A 12,330-nucleotide genomic window follows, 5' to 3' on the forward strand; every position below is an offset into this window, starting at 1 on the left:
TAGTTATAGTGTTGGAAAGGGCTGTTCGAAATGGAGTATCTTCTAGTAATTGCGGGTGTAACTTCCAGGTGGGCACTGGAGTTGGCACACAACCCCAGTTAAGTGTGAGCTCTAGGGGGTTGTGGTCTGAGAAGGTTTTAGCTAGGTATGTGGATTGGCAGGCCTGAGTGACACTAGATCTAGAGCAGAGGAATCTATCGATTCTGGTATGGAGACTATGTACCGGGGAATAAAATGAATATTTTTTATGAGTAGGGTGTAGACATCGCCATGTATCTGAGAGCGCCCATCCGTCAGCACAGTTAGCAAACAGGTCAGCTAATTTACTGGCATTCGTACCGTGACGGGGAGGGTGAGATCTATCCAGGGTAATGTCTAGTACAGCATTCCAATCCCCACCCAACACCCAGGGGATACCATCCCAGTCAGTCAGTGCCCTACCCAGTCGGTACAGGAAGCGGTCCTGATCAAAGTTAGGGGCGTAAACACTGCCGAGGATCACCAGGGGTCCGTCCAGTGTGCCTTTCAACAGAATGTATCTCCCTTGGTCATCGACCCGGCGTTCCAGTTCAATAAATGGGACCCCATGACGTATCCAAATGGTCGCTCCCCTAGCAAACGCCGAGTAGTTAGTGGAGTATATATGTCCCCTCCACTTTTTGCGTGTTTTTAGTGTTTCCGACTCGGTTAAATGGGATTCTTGTAGGAACACTTTATGGGCTTTACGCCTGAGGAGATATGCATGTACACAATGTCGCTTCTGAATTGCCCCCAACTCACGTATATTCCATGTGATTAGGTTGTAAGACCCTAAAGTGGTATCCGTTCTAGGCATGGCACTGTATATAGGGTGAAGCTCTGATTTACACGGAACCAATAGACCAAGATCGACCAGGAGTCCCTTTCCCCATGAAAATTAACAAAACATGGCTCAGCGCCCGAACTACGCTGGGCCCAACAACAATTCACAATAATGACATAACAGATAACAGTGCATACGCTTCTAGGGGGGCCGCTGCCATTAGCCATGGTCATGTTTACAATGACTCCAGATTCTTGGCGGCTCTACGGAACCCAGCAGAGGGGGAATTATATTATAATTAGACACGTTATAAACAGTATTTCCGCATTAAATAATCATATGTAAGATATAGCCAGAGTCCCCGCAAAACAGAGCCATATTCGCATGCAGATTGAGGTGATCTATGTATGCATTCTTAGCAAACAAGCCAGACCCTCCATATCAATACATAGGCTATAACATAATGATAATGTTCATATAGAGAATTATGAAAAAAGGATACAATGGACGCCGGGAGTTGGAGTCCATGTTGTCCGCAGTAGCCTATGCAGGATAACAGAATAATTCCATGTTCGTCGAGTGACCCCACCGGCCTTCAACTATCAATGATGTCATCTGCTGCCCGGGGTGTAATCGTGGGGAATAGAGTTATACTGTGCTCGGAATCTGAGTTCAGGGTGCTGTCCTCTGAGTCTGTGGGGATTTTATTGGAGTCTTCTCGAAATGCCCCGGCAACAGCAAGGGCCCCTTCCTGATCACAACGTTGTTGTTCGCGCGATGGTCCCGCGCCACCTTTGCCCTGGTTGGAGGTCTGTGATCGGCGAGAGCCCAGTTTCGGGAGTTTACCAGAGCCCTGTGAAGAGAAGTCTGAGTAGCTGGACTGGCTAGAACCAAGGCACATAACTTCAAGCCATTCCTCGGCGTCCGTTGGGCTCTCAAAGAAGTGATTTTTTTTGTCGTAAATGACTTTCAGCCTGGCAGGGTACAGAAGTGCGTATGTGAGTTGTGCTTTCTGGAGTTTCTTTTTTACAGTTTGGTATGACGACCTCTGCCTCTGGACCATGATGGTGTAATCGGGGTACAACGAAATGCGGTGGTTTTCGAACTGGATCAGAGCTTTTTCTCTTGCTTTCTGTAGTAATACGTCGTGGTCCCTATAATTCAGGATTTTCACTATCAGTGGGCGAGGCGGTGCGCCTGGCTTGGGCGGCCCGGTCGGTATTCCATGGGCCCGTTCGACACAGTAGTACGGAGAGAGCCCCTCTTGCGCTATATGATCCCTGAAACATGCCGGGCGCTTCAGGGGCGGCACGGATCTCAGGCCGCCCGCAATCACCTCGCGGGAGCCGCCGCGCGGCGTGTCTGCCCACCCGCGGCTCGTCAAGGGGTTGGTGCGGGTCGCACTAGGTATGGGGCCCTGTGTATGGGCAGGGAACCCACAGCTGTCACAACGCACGGCCGGGCTCAACCTCACCCCCGGTGTCTCCGATCTCCGGGCGGGCCTCGCCCAGTGTTGCGCTGGGCCGCCCGCGCTGTGCGCGAGCCCGTGTCACTCAGCAGTCCCCGGCCTCCGCCCGAACACAGCAGCGAGTAGGCCCGGGCTCCAAACCTCTCCGTGTCACCGTCTCAAGGATCACGTAGGGTACACGACAATGTAGGGGGACTCCAGCAAATCCATGTCGATATCCCAGGTCGTCAGTTGTCCGGGGAAGGCGGCATAGAAGGAGTAAATCCCCCCCCAAGGGTCCGGAGCTCTACCAAGACCCGACCGCCTCTTAGGCAGCTAGCCACACCCCCCCGGCTTTTTAATGTATAACTCTGGTTTCTTTTTCAAGCCTCAGTTGGAGGACTGTAACTAGCGCCAGGACATCTTTGGGTAACAGTAGCACTTTATAAATGCCTTTAACGTTGTGGTAGAGCTTTTTGGTTGGGTGGGACGTTAACATACAAATTGTCCCCTTTTATCACAGTATAATCATAACATATCTTTTTGTTTGCGTTCCTGTGCCTCCTTAGTTAACAGGCTTTTGATTCCAGGACCAATTTGCATTGGTTCGTCTTCAGATTTTTTTCTCTGGTTTCGGAGGTGGAAAACAGGGGTATCCCTTACTCCGCTCACCCTTCCACTAAGAGATTCGTTGATGAAGGTGTAACACAACGTCAATTAATTCGGGACAAGTTTGAGGTTGAGGTTCAACATGAGGGAGAGCATTTTTTAAATCAGCTCATACAGATGCCTGCTTTTGTTTGGACCAACCAGATTCCACTATTAGGCTGTTAAAATCTGTAAGATAGGATAAGATATCTCAATTGCCCTGTTTTAAGTCCATACGTTTGTTGTCTATAGACTATAAAATTAACTGTTGGTCAAAGATTTAACTGAATTATTCTAAGAAATGAGCAAATTCATAGAGAATTTAGTTGTTAGCTTGAGCAAACGGCACTGCCCATGATGCGGCATCCCTTCTAAATAAATATCGAAAATGCCAGCCGCGTCTGATCATCAGGGAACGAGAGGCCTACATAGAAAGTAAAGCTGAATTTGGGTCTTGTTGATACTTCTTGGCCTCCCCTGAATAACATTCAGGAGTGGCCAATGGCACAGGAGGAACACCCACCACCATTGGATTGGTGACATCTGTTCCCGAACATGGATATGCTAATACAAGGAGGCAAGATGGCGCCTGAGTAGCAGCCGCACAGCCCAGCTCCGCCGGCTCCGACATCAGGAAAATTTCAAGCCCTGCCTATTTTGCCACAAGAAACTTTGAATTCCTGGCAAATATCTGACAAATACAGCAAATAACTGCAAAAAAAACCTCCCGATATATGGATCGGGCATATTACTTACATGCTACGGTAGTTGTCGCTTGAAGCCAAAGCGGGCTCCGCGTCGTAAGGAGAGATTTCGCCGATGTGTCAGCACTGGCTCTAGCATCCTCGACCGGCTCTGCCCTGCGGCGGTTCCCTACGCCAATCTCTACGAGGTGCTTTCTATCGGCCATCCACAATCTTCTCACAGGCACAGCCACAGCAAACTCAAGCGAGGTCTCCAACTGCCGCAGACGACTTCAGCGTGCGAGCTGTGTGAGAAGTGAAGAACGAAGGATACATTGTTTCCAGGATTGTGGAAACAGTCAAGTAAGGGTGACGGGGCGAGGGGCGAAATCACTGAAACATAAATACGTACATTTGCTTGCCTCTGCTCTGACACAAACGAAGGTATACAACTCAATCCTGATTCTACAATGGAGGCTTGTCAGAAGCGACCTGAGACACGAGGGACAAAAAATCGGGAGCAAATTGAAGGTCTTAATTCTATAAAAAGGAGTGATTGAGTGGCTAAACAGGGAAAAAAAGTACAATCTAAAAGCACTAAACTCATGGATTCTAAACAAGTACATAATACACAGCCCCTAATTTCCAATATATTTGGCGTAAGAGAAGGGAAAGTATACAATCAGGAAACAAATGAGGGGGTTGTACCAGAGGATCAAACCACCCCAAATGACGCCACTGTTCCTCCTAATGAAGATGCAGAGCTATTAATGCCCCCCGAGGATGAGAACGGTTCCAGACCACCTACAAATGAATCATTAACAAATCCGGAAAATCTTAATGAGATTGAGACTGAGACTGGTACTACCATTGCCAAAAAGAAAGTCAGCCATGTTGGTCTGGATGGTTCCGTAGAGAACAAAGCAAAAAGCCCATCTGAACCAGCATGTTCTCTACCCAAGAAGCCGGATATCATGGGAGAGTCACATCTTACATCAGAGGAATGAGAAATCTCTGATACTGGCACATTTTTATCTAGTGATGAAGTGAGACACGACGTATATAGTAGCGTGATTAGTAACACAGACTCAGAGGCCCTGTTAAAAACTGCTACACAAAAAAAACTGCTGTCTAAAAAATCCAACAGACATACAAGGGGGGATCAAGGCAGAACACCAGATCTTAGATTGAACCAATTATCTTCAAAACCATCTTTACAACCAGTATCACCATCCGATCTAACCCCATGCGTAGGTGGCAATCATGGAGCAATGGGCGATATGAGCGATGGAAATTCTGGTAATAAGAGCGAGCCCACACTCTTGAAGGTGCTCCATTCAATCAAGAGCTTTCAAGAAGAAGTCAAACAGGATAATCGACGATCTTGCCATGCCACGCAAAAATTGCAAGGAACAATAAGGAAAATGGGCAGAACATGCGCTGAAATCGCTGACAGAATGGCCTCAGCTGAAATACGTACGGAGAATCTTGAAAAGGATGTTTCAACCTTGAAGGCACAAGGAGATGAGCATGAAGGCATAGTTAAGGATTTAATGCTTAAAGTTGAGGAGCAAGAAAATAGACTCCGACGTAACAAGCTCTGCTTTCTTGGGATTCCGGAGGGAGCGGAAGGGAGTGATCCCAGGACTTTTATGGTCATGCTCCTCAAAGATGCTTTTCCTGAATTACACTCATGGGACTGGGATAAAGAGATACAACGTGCTCATCGTTATCTTTTGACACCATCTAAACGTCCTGCGTCATCAACACAATACCCACGCGCTATGCTACTATATTTTGGCAACTTCCATCTACGCCAGATACTTTATGACCTAGCAAGACCTGCTAACAAGAGGGTATTCAATGGCGTTACATTCTTCACAAGGCCTGACTTTGCCCATGAAACTGTTGAGCGCAGATGGAGGTTGAGACAACCTTTCGCTCCCTTGCAACAACTAGGTGCCACCGTATACCTTCAAAACCCTGCCCGGCTAAAGGTTATCTATAAGAGGGACACGCAAAGTTTTACCTCCGAAGTCCAGGCTCAGCTATATCTACGAGAGATCACTGATGCTGGAAGGGGCAAAACTAAAGACTAAAAGATTAAAAGACTAAAGCTCGATTTTTCTCCCCTTCTTTTAAATGCTGGGTAAAGGATTATTGAAAATGAATAGGAAATAGACATATGGAAGGGCGGGCTTATAACAAGGTAAAATTAAGTGTGGTGGTGGGGTCAGCGGGTGGGTACAGGGGTCTGATTGCTCAGAAGTTTTCATCCTGGCTCTTGCAGAGCCAGGTAGCCTCAATGGTAGGTGGGGGGTGAGGGGTGGTGGGTGGGGACAGAGGGGGGAGGGAGTAGTTGCTGGGTGGGGGCAGGGGTTGGCACTTAGGGGGTTAGCTTTCTTTTTGTGCTTTTCTCTTTTCTTTGGTATTGACAATAGGAGTTTAAAAACTGTGCTAAATTACAATGAGTAAGCTAAGAATAGCAACAATTAATATATGTGGCCTTAATGATTTTAAAAAACGGGGGAATACTGCCGCAGCTCTTCGCCTGCTTAAAGCTGATATCATATGTATGCAGGAAACGCACATTGAAAGGGCCCAGATTCACCTACTAGATACACTTGGATATACAGTTATAGGGGCCACGACACAAAACACAAGGACACGTGGGGTAGCAATTCTTTCGGCTAATCGTACGATACAATTTACACGCACAGCAGTTGATTACAACGGGTGGTGGGTAATCACAGAATGTCGTACAGAGAATGGAGATATATTCACCCTAGGTACAATATATGGAAGCACCTTAGATGACCCGGCAGTACTTGACCATATGAGTAATGAATTGGCCGCATGGCCTTTACCTATGATCATCTGTGGAGATTTTAATATAAATTTGCCCGCCAATAAGAATATAATTTCTGATAAAAATTGGACTTGTAGTCTTAGGAAACCAAAGGTGTTAAGAGCCTTGACTATATTATGCCACGAACAAGCACTCACTGACGTCTGGCATGCACAACACCCCCTAGACCCTGGATACACATTCTATTTCTTTCTACACAACAAACTTGTGAGACTAGATTTTATGTTTGCATGCCATTCTATTCTACATCTCTGCTCAATAGAAAAAGCACCCTGTATAGTTGTAGACCACAACCCCCTAATAGTTGAATTTAGAGGGGCAGGGCTTGGAAATAGACGTATGACCAACTGGAGTTTTGAACGATCCTTACTCCTGAATAATGAATACTGTACACATATGAGGCTGTGGATCCCTCAGTTTCTTAGAGAGAATTTGGGGAGTACAGGGATAGAAGTAGTGTGGGATGCATTGAAAGCACAAATACGAGGAGAGACACTCAGCTTTTCACTCTCCCTGAATAAAGAGAAACGTCAACTATTAAATGACAAACAGAGGTGCTTGGTGGTGGCAGAAGAAGAGTTGATTACAGTAATACAGGATGACGTGCTTGCAAAAATAATGGCAGCTAAATCGTCCATCATGAAAATAATAGCAAAAAGGGCAGCAGATAGACTAGTCCCGTGGTGGCAGGAAGCATATGAATGTAGCAACAGGTTGGTCACCACCTATCGATTAGGGCAAGACAAAAAGCCACACACAATTCAATTGCGGCTATTAATGACCCCACACGAGGTAAAATCACAGATCCAGAAGGCATTCGAAAGGTGTTTTATTCATATTATCAAGATCTATATCATGAGACCAATTCTGATCACTCGGATGACATTAAGACCTAACTTAATCAACTCCCAGCTGTACAATTATTTCGAGATGAACAGCTACAATTGGAAGAGACCCCTCAGTGGGTTGATATTTTACTATGTATAAATAGCCTCCCTAATGGCAAAGCCACTGGTCTTGATAACATCCCGCTAGAATTCCATAAGAAGTTTTCGACTGAATTGAAAGAAGGTATGCACCAGTTAATTGAACATGTATATAAAGGGAGGAGGCCACCTGAATCATGGACTCAAGCAAAAATAATAGTTTTCCTGAAAAAGAACAAAACAGCATTAGAACCTTGCTCCTATCTCCCTATAACTTTGATAAATGCCGACAGCAAGATCTACTCTAAAATTTTAGCTGTTCGCTTGGTGGTTGCAATCCATAAAGTAGTGTCACAACATGGATTCATTCCAGGACGTGGCACTATAGATCACATTAGAAGGGCTATATCACTCTTTGATGCCCCCATATCACTAGGGATCCAACCGCAGTGATTTTGCTTGATGCTGAAAAGACCTTTGACAGGGTCTCCTGGACCTTTTTATGGGAGACCCTGGCAAGGGCCGGATTAGGCCAAGGATTCATACAGGCATTTAAGATGCTTTATTTTCAACCCACAGCAAAACTATGTATAAATGGAGAAGTCACAGATTCATTTAATATAAGAAGAGGTACCTGGCAGGGATGCCCGAGGTCGCCGCTTCTGTTCGCTCTCTATATAGAACCTTTCTTACAACAACTGGAGGCTAATCTAAATATTAGTCCTATCATTTCCCATGGCTTGGAAACCAAAGTGTTGGCTTATGCCGATGATATTGCCTTAGTGACTTCTAACCCGGGAATATCTATGTGTGAGGTCGAGGCAGAGGAGGGGAGATATGGGCGACTTTCAGGATACTCTCTTAATAGCACTAAGACTCAAATCGTTTGCAAGAATGTTAGCAAGGGCAATGACACTAGGCAGGTTGACAAGGCCAGATACCTTGAAGTAGATATTACGACCAATATAGAAAATATTGTGGATGGCAATATCGACCCACTGATAGCTAAAACTAAAACTGAGCTAGAAAGATTGCATAACCTACATTTATCAATCATAGGTAGATGTAATATAATTAGGGGTGGGCGGAATTTGCGAAAGCGACTTTTGCAAATTATCGCGAAAATGTTAAAAATCTCCGCAAACAAGCGGAAATATCGCGAAGATGCGGAAGTTTTTTTCCCGCCCGTTCGCGATATTTTTTGCATGGTTGCGGGTCGCTAACTTACCCCTGTGGTTGCTCGCGGGCGCGGCCATCTTCTTTTCAGTTGTCTCGCGGTGCATGATCGTGAGAAAAAAGACGTGATCGCGCGACGCATGACGTCACTGCGGACGCGAACTGTCGCGAGACAGCGCAAATGGCTAAAACAATACAACATCTCATGGAGAACGCGACCGGATCGGGAAAACTTGTCGGCGAACGCGGGGATTCAGGTAAGGCGATCGCGCGCGCGCGAGAATGTATTATTTTACAGCGCGAGCAAGAACCAAATTGTCGCAAAGCTGCGGAATGCGGAAATTTTGACATTTCCACGCTCTCCGCAGAACGCGGAAATGCCAAATTATCGCAAATTCCGCGAACGGAACGGAAATTTTGCCCAGGCCTAAATATATTAAAAATGCTTTTTTTCCCCAAATTTTGATATTTTTTAAGGGCAATCCCGTTAGAATTTACCACCAATTGTTTGAAGAAAATTTAAGATTTATTTTCACGTTTCATTTGGGCATATGAAAAACCCAGAAGGGCTTATAAATACTTAACCTTGCCAAAACAAAGGGGTGGGCTGGCTTTGCCAAATGTAAGATTTTATTACAGGGCAACTGCTCTTTTGTGTAATCTAACTCTTATCACGGAAAAGCCAAAAGAAAAACCTTTAGAAGATATACCGACACCTATTGAACTTATAATGGGCGAAGATGCATGGGGATGGGCTTGGAGATTCTTGAATGATTGCCACTATAAAAAGGTAAGGTTTAAGACACTCGCTGGTGGATATAGAGTTATGAAATTGGTTTTTAAAATGCTGGGATTAGGCCGATTGAATTGTTACACACCGATCTGTAACAATCCTAATCTGCCGGACATCTTCAAAGACTCTATAGTTAGAAAGTGGCAGGAAAAGGGCCTATCCAAACTTGGGGATTTCTATTCGCTAACGGATATAGTTTCTTTTGAAAATCTCAAGGAAAGGTACGAACTAGATAGGAGAGATTTCTATAAATATCTCCAAATACGCGACTTTTTAAATAAAAATGTGGAGGCCCGATTGGCTTTGGTAATAACCATATTATAGACAATCTGAGAAAGAATAAGCCATTACCTATTGGAGGTATTTATAACTCTTTTAATTCACTAATGCCAGATGATATGGAAGCACGAGCGATAAAGTGGAAAGAAAAAATAGGAATTTCGGAAGACTTATTTTTCCATTCAACAGAATTAGCGCAACACTTACTAATCCCGGCCCGACTCCAGGCCCAGTACTATAAATCTTGCTTTTCACTCTATTATACCCCAAAGAAGATTGAAAAGTGGGGGACAGGGAGAGGGACTCTATGCCCCAGGTGCTCATTTTACCTGGAGGATCTAAATCACATGTTTGCTACCTGCAATGCTTTAAGTAATTTAAAACAAGAGATTTCAACCTTTATTAAGGAGGTGCTTGGTAATGACCTTTCTCTCTCCCAACCTCTGATTGGATTAGGGGGTAGATCCGGTTCTACAAGGGAAGCCGGGAGAAAAATTGTTTTTTATAGGCATGGCGGTACTGCGATTATGCCTGGCTTCTGCTTGGTTAGATCCAACCCCCCCCAGGCTTTCACCAATGGCTGTCTCGTCTGACGGCTAACTATAATTTTGACAAAGCTATTTATAAAAAAAAGAGGGATATGGGCCCGATCAAAAGGTTTAAAAATTTGGGAACCAATGACTAAATGGCTTGAAAGATAGAGGACTCAGACAGTGGGGAGACTCTAGTATTCATTTATCTTTTCTTTAATTTATCTTCAAACCAAAGATAAAGGACGGTGTACAACTCCTGCTGCGTGGGAGGGGTGGGCAACGGGTGGGAATAAATCAACAAAACACCCCAGGATGAGCTTGGGAAGGTAATGGAGTAAGTCTAGCCTGTAACTGGTTGAATTGGTTCTGAAGTGTTGCATTTTCAGATCGTGAAGCTGCCATTCTGTTTGAACTTCATCTAGTGTTTGTGAGATTGAGGTCAAGGTAGTGAGTATGTTCTCTATTCTGAGCAGACGTAAATATTTTTATAAGGCCAGTTCTTTTGCCATGACCGTGGTACACTTATTCAGGAGCAGATTGGTGCCTGGTGTTGTCTTGAACTCAAAGGCAAGCTACAACAAAACAAAGGGGGAGGGGACTGGGGAGGTGACTCCCAGGAATTGAACCTGCAAATGTTGGAGAGAGAGGTTAGATCTAGATATTCAAGGTTGCATTCAGTATACACTTAATGCCTCTAACAAGGTAAGTAAACTCTTACCTCTGACGGCTGAGGTCCCAAGCCTACTGGATGTGAGTGGGAGGTGAGCTGATCCCTATAGTAGGGATGCTGAGAGAAGGAGAGGTGAGTTGTTGGGTTCAGAGCTGAGACTCTATAAATCAACAACAATGTTAATGCACACCTTTATCATACCACTTGCAATCTTCAAATGTGTTACTTTATGGCAATGACATCAGTGTTCACCTGTGACCTCTTTTAAATGACTTCCAAAAAAGTACAGGGCAATAAGTTCACAAGCATCATATTTCTTTTGGGTTGTTAGGAGCTAGTTCCTTCACTTGCTATCAAAGTTAAAGATGAGGTTTAAATGTCTTTTAAGAAGCATGAACAGCCCAAATACTTTTTCTCAAAACAATTTCTTTCTTTGTCTCAAGAAACTGTCCACAAAAGTTAAGAACATAGCCAAAGGTTTCCTGGGATGTGTGTTTGACCGATCCACCAATACTTTGGAAAATGCCACCAACGTCTATAAAAATCCTATTATCACTCTGCCTGAGCGCATTTGCTTGTGAATAAAGTTCCCCTTCTCCTATGTTACTGGTCTTCTGTAGAAATGCAGGAGTAGGTACCGGTTGGCAAGCAAGAACCCTACAGCTGGCTGGGATTCTTGCTAACTGGCAATTTCCAGCAGATGCAGTTTGCTTCTATAGCCTGACAACGCTGGGCCATACCTTGCCTTGAAGTCTCTTTCTCTGGTGCATGATGGGGGCTACGCCCAGCCCCATCCAAGATAGCTGCCTTGCTGAAGTATTTTCCTCTGGCGCAAGGCAGGTCAGAACTTGACCCCTGAACATGAGGCCATAAAAGGTTTAAGGCCAGAGCGCCTTCTTGGGCAACACTGCTCTTTACATGCAGGCACATCAAAAGTATTAGTCAGCACAGCTCCCACTTTAGCAAGAGTCTGAGGCCGCAAATCAGTTGCTGAATCCTTTAAGTGGCGCTCTTGTAGGTGAACTGAGCGGCGCCCCAAAGAAAACGAACAGGGCTGCGAAGTCCTGGAAGTTCCCCTGCCTTTAATTTTACCCCTACTCCATGTTTTGTGTGGGTAAGCAATATGAAACAATTGTTCGAATTGTGATTCATTAATTGTATGAGGTGTTTCCCATGATTCTTCTGCACAGTCATCACCAGACTAAGCAACCAGATACCATATTTGACCTTTCTCTAAGCGAAATAGTCAAATTACTTCTTAATCTTAGGAGATACCTCTCCTGAAACTGATAGGGCAGTAGTAGAGTAAAATGGTGATAGTTTTGAATGTGCTTTTTTTAATATCAAGCGTTACAACAAACAAATGATGGACGGAATGCTGACAATGCAGACATTCTCCCCCAGTCAAGAGATCTGGGTTAAATCCATCGTTCTTTTGCCCGCTACACCACCCCAGTTTAGACATGGCCATATGCAAATCAGTCTTGACCCTGTGCCTCATGGG

Source organism: Triturus cristatus, chromosome 1_1, assembly GCF_964204655.1.
Source record: "Triturus cristatus chromosome 1_1, aTriCri1.1, whole genome shotgun sequence".
In the NCBI taxonomy this organism is placed as follows: domain Eukaryota; kingdom Metazoa; phylum Chordata; class Amphibia; order Caudata; family Salamandridae; genus Triturus; species Triturus cristatus.